Genomic DNA, 12,144 nt, shown 5'->3' with positions numbered 1-12,144 from the left:
CAGAACACTGATTCCCAGTCTTAATACAAGGTAAATGCAAATTTGAGCCTTGTATGTTACCTAGCGCTTTCTAACATGCCTTCATTATCTCTTCGTTCTCAGTTAAGACTTTTACACAAATCCAGCAAAACAGGTACTTAATTTTCAGTATTTGCATAATACCATTGAACAAGACAAATAATATGCATACTTAGTGCCAAATATCAGCACTATGCCAACTTAAAGCCTTATTCTTTAACATTTCAGAAACACTTTTGAAAACAAATTAACTGACATATGTAAACTATTCCAACAAATCAGTGTGCAATGACTTCTAAACAACAGAATACCTTCTGAGGCCAATACCTACCAGACACATCAGATTTTTAGGAACTTAAGACCTTGCTAAATCTGCGCAAATGCTAAAAAACATTTGTGTTCAGAAGAATTAATATAAATGGTTTTGACTATTTATGCACTAAGCCACAGCATTATTTTGATTAAGTAACAGGCAGCACTGCAGTGCCAACACAGAAAATCTGTACTTTGGAGTAAATAGAAGTATGAATCTGATAAATGTAGTTGCTGAGTTGGTTGCATTACACTGCAAATCTGATAAGCTATACTGGGAATATTCAGTATTGCAGTAAAACTGATAAGAGGAAAAGAACACATTCTGATTAAAATCAAAAGGTTTATTTACATCTCACAATTAGAACATTTTCTTCAGGGTTGCCCACAAGGTTAAAAACAGCTCTTTTACCAAGGCTGATTTCATTTTTCAAGTTTACTACTAGAATAACCACACCACTTCCAAAAAGAGTAGGCCTTTAGAAGCACTATATAATTTGGAAAATTTCTACTGTAATTTTAAGTGTTTGAGAATGAGGGTTTGTTTTTGAAGAATCAGATTTGGCATTACCCAAATCTCTCTATCATCCAAGGATATTCTTGTTTCTCATGGCACAAAGGAATGTAACTCTTTATCCCGAAAGGAAATACAGTATACAGCATATCTGTTTTTTAACATAGGAAAACCAGATATTAGCTATCAATGACCTATCTTGAATTCATTAAATCATCACCTTGCTAGGCATGATCTGCCCAAAGCCTACATTTTGCCCATCTATTCACTGTTGACCATTAAAATACGCCTGACCTTTCCAAGTTCCTTCTAAGAAGAAACAGAAAGCAAAAATCACTAGGGGCTTCTGGCCACGATAATCTATTTGATTTTCAGCAAATATCAATGCTTGACTCTCCTATGGAGTTGCATGTTGATAATTATTTAAAGTTTTAAGTGATTCCTACACATGTCCTTTTATCTTTTTTTTTTTAATCTTTTTTTTTTCCTTTTTTTTTTTTTAATGTGACAGGACTGTGTTTTTCTGTGCAGTTTTTCTAAGACCCAAGGGATCTGCGGCTCTTCTGGAGAAAATAATACTACCAAACGCATTACTGTTCAAAAGCTTTCACTTACATGAAGACAAGTCAGTATTCTGAATCTTTACAACACAATCACCATTTCTGTGCTGTGTACGTATAAAGCAAGAATAAAGAGTGGCACCAGGGCCAACAGACAGACACCACTATTTATACAGCTACTGGTACTCCCAAGCTCTTCTTCCCTTTTTTTACAGGAGTCAGTACTCTAATTTACTTTTACCTTAAGTATTTTAAAATACACGTTCTGTACTCGTTGGTCTTCATTACAAATATTTTCAAGGAGAACATTTCACTTGAAATGTACATTGGAACACTATCTTGCCTGTCTTGTGCTCCAAGGAAGCTGAAACCTGGTAACTTAAACAGAACAACTGGCAGAAGCAAGCTGAAGTAATCTTGTAAGACTGGAAAAGCAAGCAGGAATGGAAAGGTCCAGTATCAGCAGCTGACTTTAACAAGGATAAAGCGTCAACAAAGGAAAATTAAGTTCAGAAATAGCATTAGCTGTTTTGTCTATTCATTATGAAAACTTGGTTTTTTTGAACTCTTCTTGGTCTGTGACACCACTCTATATATAAGAGCTAAGACAGGAGGAAAAATAAATTTCTAATTACTGCAGTACAAAGGAGTCTGGTCAACAAAGCGTTTCCTTAGAAAAGTCAGTAACATACTGTCCACAATTATATAATCTGATTACTGCAAGATGTGCCTCCAGAATGCTAGTTTTCCTATAGTTTAATAATTTCTATGCTGATCAACCTCTTCTTCAACACCATCTCAAGCTAAAGTTTAACCAGACTAAGAATCAAGGATGATTCCTTAACATTCCATTTGCCGATCAAAGCTAATTCTCTAGCTGAGTATAGATAATAATTCTATTAAAATGTAGCTAACAAATAATCTGATTACTGTCCCAATCCTTGAAATTCAGCACAATGATATCCACTTCTGGTGGAATATCACAATAATAGCAAAAGATCAATGTAAGTAAATCTGAATAGCCATGAAAATATTCATGAAGTTGGCAACGTTTATCTTCTGTACTTCACCTGAAGACAGGGGAAACAAGTAAAATAGAAAATAGATCTTCAATACATTGTACTGCCTAGCTATAGGATTTCTTATGTTAAGGATTTCAACTTTCAGAGGTGGGGTGGTATTTTTGAAAATAATGAAGTCCAATGCACTCAAACCCAGTCTTTTCTTCCACTCTGTTACCATCTGCAGGAAACTATCTATATATACCTTCTCCTCTCTGAAGGCAACCTTAGCCCTCCCGCTCTGATACACCTCCCTGAGGGATTACATTCTGTTGAACCTCCATTCAGGGTCCTTTTATAGTATGGGATTCCTCCTCACAATTTAAGCACTTGTAGAGGAGTGCTCTTTTTAACAACAACTCTCCAATCTGTTCCTCGTAGGAATACAATTAACATACTGTCTTGAAATTTAAGGGAGGGGAGGGGGAATTAATCTTAATTAAGGACTTCTGCAGAAGCTTTCAGCAGCTGAGTCACTTATTGGCTTTTGAGAGAAGAAGCAAATTTTAATTGCATACTCACCAATAAGACTGCATCAACATAGGAAGTGATGGGTTAGTCATAAACAGGACTAGATCCAGCTTACAGATACAACCAAAACAAGCATGGGAATCAAGTTCAACTAACGTAAGTTTCATTTTTACTAGTAAAGCTTTCTAAATGCTGAACATTATGAAGCTGCTTCTCATACAACCCGATTTTATCCTTACTTTGTGTGCACATTATTATGTAAAGAGGTAACTACTTCACTATAAATACTTACAAACACTCAGAAGTGAAAGGCTTCAAATTCTGACATTGAGTATTTACGATGGATATTCAGAATTATCCTGTAGCTTTAGGGACAACTGTATTTCCCTCATGTAGACTCAACCACCCAAAGGAACCAGTAGGCATTTTATCACCAAATAAACCAAACACAGATTTGGTTAGGCCCTTTTTTAAAAAAAAAAATTCCAATTACATACACATTTTAACATTGCACTCAGAAAATATGAGTTTTAAACTACACGGATGCACAAAGAACACATTGTGCCAAACATATCTGACAGTTTTACTTGTTAAATTACTGATGTAGTAGAGAAAGACTAGAAGAATGAACATAATTTAAGACTTTTTTTAAAGCATCCATTTTCCCCTAGAGCTTATAGAAATAACAAAGCAACAAAAACATGTAGCCCTGTAAGAATAATTTGTAGCCCAGTAAAAGTAATTTAAATGTAAGTGCGAAGAATCTATAGTAAGGCAAACAAGACATTTAAGCTATTATTAAAAAAAGGAGAAAATATGGATCATACTGGTCAACCTAAGTTCCACTTAAAAACAATTAATCTTAACGTACAAAATAAAACATTGCCTACATAGCACCAAATTATTTGGAAATAATCAACTTGCATTTCAGAATCATTCTAGTAGTAGAATTTGAGCTATAGCAGTCAAGAACAGTTTTCTCGCAGACTTAATAGATCAACATTTGGGCCTCTGTAGTAAATATTACCAATTTGTCTGAAGCTGTTTATATATACACTAATGACATTCTATACACAAAGCAGTTGACAAGGTTGAAAAGTAGCAGTATTTTTAACTTTTGCAGAAATAGACAACATTATAAATACATAAAATTATATAAATAAACGTAATTGACAAATGAAGCTGCAGACACTGGAGAAGAAAGAATGACTTCAACATGTATAAAACTGAATAATTCTATTTACTGCAAATTCACAAAAGGATTCATGTGACAGATGATGAAATGAATATGAGAGGATTATACATTGTAACTATAAAAAGGCAAATCCTATAAAGTAAGTACACAGTTGTACTACGCAAGAAAAGTGGATAATCCTGTGCTCAACATGAAGTTCTATGAGTTGACCCAAGCCATTGTTTCCAATATCATCTCTATATCCGCCAATTTTCCCCACACATAAAAATATTAACTTGGTCACTAGTAAAGTCAATGGAAACTGCAAACATACAACTCAAAGGCTGTCAAACTAAAATATTTGACTATTACTACAGCCTTAGTTTAACACACTCTTCTCATTGCACTCAGAGACTGAGACATAAACCATAACAAAGGTAACAAAATTACAAGACGCTGAACACAAACGTCTGAAAAATGGACTCAACTAAAAAAACCTGTTTAATAAATAAGTCAATGAAAACAAGTAGGCTCCACAGTTTTCACATATTGCTGCCTTAATTATTCTAAGTTTTCTCACAACTGTAATACCAATTAAATTAGCATTATTAGAAACAGCATGTTTTGAAGAGATTTAATTAGAACTTGCATCAGAAGTGCTATACTTGGAAACATAACAGCTCACATTGAATGAAACTAGCAACATTTCTGCCCAAATATCTTACAAGGAAAAAAAAAATAAACAAGCTGAAAGAAATACAACTAAAGATTTCATAGTAAGTGGCAGAATTGACAAGTGAACTAAATTCAGCATTTACCAGCACTCTATGCCTAACACTCACATGAAAAAAGCAGTGTGTGTGTGCAGAATTTCTTTTCAGCACACAGAATGTAACTTTTAAAGATAGAAACTGTACTCTGCTATCATTCAAAGATTTAAAACTACTCAGAATATCTAAAAATGCATTTGAGGGGAAATATAAAGCAGGTTATGAAATCAGGGGGCCTACTAATTGGAGATAAGAGACATCTCGCCCTGAGGAAAAAGGCAAAGTAATGCCATTTTTCCATTAGACGTTTCAGTGATTCAATTTAAAATTAAGTAGCCAAGATCTTAGCACATGCTCTGGAATGTCTTATTTGAATCACCAACATCCAACATTTGAAATTTAATTACTCAGAAAACTGCTTAGAGATGACATATTGTGTGCAATTATTCTTTGAACTGAACTTTGTCTTTTCCTCTTTTTAAGAGTGTTATCATTTAAGATTTTTAATTACATTAAATCCCACAAAAATGATTTAAATGCTAAAATGCTTTTTGTCTCAAAAGCTTTCACCTGAACATCCCTGAGCTCACATTTTTTCAGTTCTAACCTAGAACCAAGAATCAGATGACTACTTTTTTTTTGTTTGTTTTCCATCTTGATTTTACTCATTTCCTAAGTGACTTACTTATTAAGAATCTGCAAAGTTAATCTGTTCGTTGGACACATGCTATCCTTAAAAAAGCACAACTACCTTTGCTATGCATATTGTGTTATCACCCAGTCTACCCTTGTTGAGCTAAAATCCTTCATGAACTGGTATAAGAGCACCAGATCAATCACTTGGACAAAGTGTGTAAAGCACCTAAAATGACTTTAAGTGTTACTACCTTATACATAAATTTAAATTCAACTGATACGCCAGAGTCTGTGTGATCCTAACATAGGTAGCTTGTTGCAATGACTGCTTTGGTTTTGCTGGGGCGTGAAAATGAATCAATTCGGTTTAACCCACTGCATTTCTGTCGAGAAAGCGGGTTCCCCGCCCTCTCCCGCTGACCACCGACAGGTCAAAGGCAGGCGGGCACACAGACGGGATGGGAAAATGCCACCACAGACAGCGAGCGTGCCGCTTCCGCGCGGGCACCCAGCCTGCTGCCCGCACGCCGCCAAACGCGAGCCCCAAGCGAGGGAGATGGCCAAGCGGTCCCAGCAAATAAAACGCTTAAAGCAGTGCGAAATGCGCCCATAACGGTTTTTCAACATCCAGCCGGGAGGAACAGAGGGAAGAACGGGCCAGTGAGTCGGCCTCAGCCGCGGCGCGGGGCGGCGGGCTCAGCTGCCCGAGCGCTGAGGGAGGAGAAAGCGGCGCCAGCAGCAGCCACCTCAGGGAGCGCGCGGCAACCCCGGGCACAGCGGCCAACCGGCCCTGAAGTAAGGCGGCGGGGGACGGTACAGCGCTTCCCTCCCTGCCCTCCTTAGCGGCCCCCGCCTCCTCCCCGCTGGAAAGCTCAGCGGCACAAGCAAAGAGAGGGAGGGGAAAAGGAACACAAAATGGAGACTTACACTCCCTCTCCTAACACGCATGCGTTGCGCCAGCGAAAAGGAGTGAGCCGCAGCGCGCCGACACCAGCCTGTAGCAGCCAACGGGCGGGTGGGGGCGGGTCCGCCACTTAAGTAACGGCCGCCGGGGCAGTGCGGGTGCGTGCGCGCTGAGCGCGCGCGGGGACGGTTGGGGTCGGTGGCCCAGGGAGCAGGTGGGCGCGTGGCGTTCCCGCCCCGGCCGTTAGCGGGTGCTTAGCTGTGGTGGCCGCCCTCAGCTGGCCTCAGGTGACAGCCCTCAGGAGACAAGTTACAGCTGGTGAGTTGAGGAGCACACCTGGGGCTCTGCTGTGGGCGGTAAAAGCGGTGCCTGAGTTCAGCTGTGCCCGACGCGAGTTGGTAGGGAAGAAGTCTCACAAGTTGTGTGATGCCCCCCTTGACTCAGCATTACAAGTATGTCACACCATTACAAGTAGGGAAGGTAGTGTCACAGTGTGTTCCCCATGCTTATGCTGTTGCCCAGGTATCTGCTTTTGGCCCACACTGGAGACAGAGTTGTAACACTACCATCAATTTTACTTTCTCTCATGTGGCTTTAATTTTTAGTTTCTATGTAGTGATAGCGAGACTTTATCCTTCCTGCCTCCGTGCAGGCAGTGGGAATGTTCCTGTGGAATTCCTTGGCACAGACATGGGCGCTGGTGCTCCTCAGTTCAGTATCGGAGTCGTACAAGGCCCTCTGCAGCAGCGGGCACCTTCTAAAGCAGCGCATCCAGCACTGTGACTAGCTTCTGCCATTAAGTATTTTTCCTTCCACCTTTTTCCTAAAGGGAAAAAGCATGATTGGTAGCTTGCTTTATTTCAGCTGGACTGAGCTTTTTTAGTGAAGACAAGGTCTTTCAGTAGAAAGACACGTTTCTTGTAGACCTGTGGTTTGTACGAAAGTTCACTTCCAGTCTGGTATCTCAGAAAGCTCTCTTACATAGCTACTTTTATGTATATCCACTGTAGAGGAATGAAGTTGCTGAAGATTACTGTTATTCCAGTGCTTCAGGCAATCAGATATGCTGGGCTCAAGCCCAAACCTTGAACTTTATTTTATATTCTAAAGGAAGTGAGTATAACGAATGGAAGACAGGTTTGATGTATTTGCTGGAGCCACTACCACTGAGAATTAATGCAAGGCGCTCTTCATATTGCTGTATTAATGACACTGCCACAAATAATGACCAATACTGCAACATCATAGCTTACCCTGCACACTCATATTGAAGACATTGTTGTCACCAACCCATGAATGTGGTGTCAAGTGTCATTATTACTTAATGCCAACAGAGAGCTAAGATTGCCTTTTGATGCCACTGCTTGTGGATAATGCTTCAGTATCTGTACTTCCATACAGCAAAGTCCCCTGCCTAATCCCAAAAATCACTCCATGCTGAAGTGACAGCATTAATTCCCCCTGCTGCTACATATTTTGCCAGCCCTCTGTGACGGTGCACAGTGACAGCTCCCTTGTGTCAGTTGTCTGCAAAGCTACCCCAGATATGTCTCTTTTATGGTGCATACACCTGTCTTCTAGGATTATGCAATTGATAATCCAATACTGGCTGCTCTTCCTACATCCACTTGATCCTGAGAAACATACTGAGCACTCATTTTGTTTACAAAAGCAAATACAGTGTGTACAATTCCCATACCTAGTACAAGTGAAGTATTTTGCCATCACAGGGGCACTTTTGTCTATTTCTCAATGATTGTCTTCTGCAGTTACACCCTGGATGGCAGACAGACCTTTCCCTCAAATTACCAGGTCATTGCAAATGCTAATTTCTGTGTAGTAAATTTTGACTCTCTAAAGATTGCTTTGTACTTTCCTGAAGTCCTGGCGTGAAGTCCTAGTGTTTTTAATGACATTACAGTTGTGCATCGATTTTATTACCTTGCACTGATTTGGTAGTTTTCCTCATGTCTTATTGATCTCAGTGAACTGAGTTAATATATAATAGTACAGCAGGCAAATAGCAGCAACTCTGTTTCCCCAAATTGACTCAATTTGTCATTAAGGAACATGAAGACAGTGAAGTCTATCTCTTCACCAACAGCCTAATCTGTTTCACCTTGCTGCCTTTAAGTTATTTGACTTTTCTGGTCATCCCACCCTGTAAGGATCTTACTTTTCCCTTCATGATATGCTTACTGCCATTAATTGTTAAGGAGACTATATCACTAGTAAAAGCAAAGACCATCAGACTTCTATACAGACAGTTTCACTGCTATTTGCAGATGGAACTCCATTCAAATTAAGGGGTACTGTGTGAGATGATGTGTTCATGACATCCTGATGAAAATATGCTCATTTATCCTTTTGTGTGTGTTGTCCCTTGTTTACTCAGTATTTTAAAATAGTATTCAAAAACATTCCCTCTTTTAAGGTCTGCAAACAAATATAAAAATTTAAGACTGTTTTGTTGTCCCAGGCACATGCTTGTGATACCGTGAAAACAAACACTATATTGAAGTATATGCTGAAAAGAATTGAGACTTCAGTAAAGCAGCACATCAGAAAATTTGTTTAAATATGTCAGAAAGTTTTAAAACCAAAAAAAGAAAAAAAAAAAGTGAATGTTATTCAACAGTGTTGAAAACAAACTGCAAAACCTAATCTCTTTGAATAGGTCTAGTCATAATTCTTCATTTCTAACATTGCAACCTCTGTCTGTAACCAGAGATTATGTGTTACATAAATACTTGCAACTGCTAAAATATGTAAAAAGCACATGAAGAGGTGGGCTACTGCTACAGCAGAAGCCTTTGCTTACCAAAAAATAGGTTTAATATTCTGTTATTAACAGAGAAAAACAAATGCAATACATATAAGCAAAAGTTAAGTGTGTTTCTAGATAATCTGCTTCCAACCTTCAACTGAGCATGAAATCTCTTGAAGAAAAGCTGGGTAGAGATCCCAGGAAAACCTTCTTTTAGCTCACTACTGCTTATTTGTTTGATGGGACAGTTCACTTTGTTCTTTTATACTGAGCTGCTTTATACTTAAGCAGAAAAAAATTTTTTTCTCCCTCTAATCCTTAGCAGGAGCATGAGCCCTTAATGTCTTGTCTTTGCCAATCTCACAGTTTCAGTAAGTCAAGTCCTTACAAAAGCTGTTTTACCTGCAAGTGATACATGAGAGTCAATTTGGCTCTGTGATGCATGGGAATTGTAGTTTATTTTTCAGTGAATTCTGTGGTTTCCACTATGAAACTATTTTTATTTTAACTTACAAGAGCTGTGATGTTACATAGCGTGTATTTTCAAACAAACTTTCTTCTGCCTTTTGCCTTAATATTTGTTGTGTGTCCAAGAAGTAGGAGCACAGTAGTTCTGAAGAAGTAACAATGTTATTAGTAAATCAAAATCTTGCAGTTTTGTCATCCTTCATATAATAAAGTGATTCTTCTTATGGTCTGTTTCTGCTGGGTTCTGAGATTTAAAGTGTGTCTTATTTCTTCTTTCTATGTGAAATGACATTATTCACAATCCTTAAACATCTGTGAGAAAAGACCTTAGTGTATAGCCATCAGCAAAGCAACAAAGCATCATAGGACTTTTGTAAGAAGTTTTCATTGTTTTTTAGTATTCAATCCTAAAGCTATCTTTTGTTGGTTTTATTTAGATGGAATCCAGAGAATATACTGTGCTGGATTAACACTATTTTAGAGAGGCTGCGTCTTAGGCATTAATACAGTTCCAATTTCATGGCTACTTCTTTATTACTGTGATGCAGGTTTGCTCTCACTAAGTATTTTCTTCAAGCCACAATGTATTATCCATTGGTCAACTCAACAACTACTTCTTTAAGACCAATTGGCTGTTTCTTCTAACTCACTATTAGTCATTTCTCTTTTCCTCAAAACTGGGAACAGTATTCATGTTTTTGGCAGAGTAACAATGATAGTGCATCTAACCAAAACAGCCTCTTCTGTGAAGCCAGTCATTAATTCCTCTCTGGTAGCTTGTCATCACCAGATGTCTGCTGAGTTTACACCCTGTGCATTTCCCGTGACTGCACCCACAAGCATCCACAAATGATTCTGTATTTTCAATAAGAGCACCACATCCTTTTATGAACTTTCCTCTTCACTACCTCAGCAGCTGCAGCTGCTGACCACAGAACTGCAGCCTTTCTTTACGTTACGTGTTGTACCTCTCTTTTGACTGAAAGAGTCTACAAGCAGCGTAAGAGTATGTTACTTTTCCTTTAAGGATAGAGTTTCATCACTTAAGATTTTGGAAAGTGGGTTTTGCACATAAAGTAATGAGAAGTATTCTACATCCAACACAGAAAAGCATTTCCAGGTTTATATCAACAAGTTGAGTACAAAATGTTTTTGTTTCTCATAAGAAGCACTGGCAATGAAGTCTAACCCTGCTAATAATAAAGCATATCTGAAGGAGGACTCAGTTATATCTAAGCATGAGGAGAAGCGTAGGCACATTTCCCTACAGAAATCTGCACTCACTGAACATGATCACCAGCAGTATATGCAATTAGCTATGTCCAATTTACATTTTGAGCACAAGGGACAAGCTTTCACAGCATGCTTAATACAGTGAACACACCAAACTGGTTTTTGTGAACACAATGCACAGTTTCTCAGTTCAATGGGAAACTTTACAAAATAGATATGCAAGGTATAATTACAGCATGCCATAAATAAAATTTCAAAAGGATAGTTGAAACAACAATCATATCTTGAAAAAGAAACTGGTTAATTGATGTAGGGTCATAGACATATGTCATAGCATACAATACAATAAATAAAATATAAACACCCATTTTCAAATCAACGCAGCTTGATAACTTGAATTCAAATTTCAGGAACAGCAAAAAAAAAAAAAAACCCTAACATTTTTTTAGGTAACAAAGTAAGCCCTAAATTACAATCCCTCAGCTAACTGGTAAAGATGAAGGAAAAAGTTTGGGAACTGTTAATATTTTTCTAACTCGTTAGGGGTCTTTCTTTTATCTGTTTTTTTCTTGCTCTCTGTGGCCATTGAGGCTAGTAGGAAACCAGCCAATTTAGTCAGAAAACTTTGCAGCATAGCAGGGAGTCTTATTTGTCATCACATGCAATAGCAGCTGTCTCCATCAAGAATGAAGTTAATCACTACAGACTAAATAAATTAGGTAATTCTTTAGATGGTTAACAATATACTTTGAATGACCAAAGACCAATCTTTGTCTCCTGATACTGGGAAACTTTTCTTTCAAATATGCCGATTTTGTGGTTTGAAACTAAGGAGCAATGAAGTTCCTTAATGTATTTTTTACACAAATATTTCTGGTAACTGAAGATACTCAGTTTACACAAGGGACACAAGGCGTTATAATTGTTGTAAGAGCTATATCCAGACTCAGGTTTTCTTCAAATTTCTTCAACTTCCTCCATTCTATTCCATTCCATTCCAATTATTTCAAATTCTTGCCTAAATTTCTTAGCCAGGTCAAATTTGAGAATTGCAAGAAACAATTGGGAGCATGTTTCTTCACATAAAAAATATATTGTGTTCAGTTAATATGCTGAACATGTAGCCAATAAATCTATAAAGATACTGCACTTCATGCAAATTTGCACCCTCCCCAACTTCTGCACTAAGTAAAGCAGCTTGTATGCCATTCAGGAAGACAGAATTTTCTTTTTAAAAATTCATTTTGTACAGCCTT

General features: G+C 38.0%; 1 protein-coding gene across 2 annotated transcripts in view; it reads right to left on the bottom strand.

Annotated features, from left to right (window-relative positions):
- FHIT (fragile histidine triad diadenosine triphosphatase) overlaps positions 1-6,529 on the bottom strand; it is a 628,091-nt gene extending 621,562 nt beyond the window's left edge. The window contains exon 1 of one of the 2 annotated variants that reach the window (XM_075158453.1): positions 6,444-6,529. The gene's annotated coding sequence lies outside the window, so the exon portion shown is untranslated. The remainder of the gene's footprint in view (positions 1-6,443) is intronic. The other variant, XM_075158454.1, reaches the window with a different exon arrangement.
- Positions 6,530-12,144: the final 5,615 nt, after the last annotated feature.

The sequence above is a fragment of the Calonectris borealis genome, chromosome 10 (genome assembly GCF_964195595.1).
Source record: "Calonectris borealis chromosome 10, bCalBor7.hap1.2, whole genome shotgun sequence".
In the NCBI taxonomy this organism is placed as follows: domain Eukaryota; kingdom Metazoa; phylum Chordata; class Aves; order Procellariiformes; family Procellariidae; genus Calonectris; species Calonectris borealis.
The sequence above is the reverse complement of the archived record's forward strand: the minus strand, read 5'-3'. Positions and strand labels throughout refer to the sequence as shown.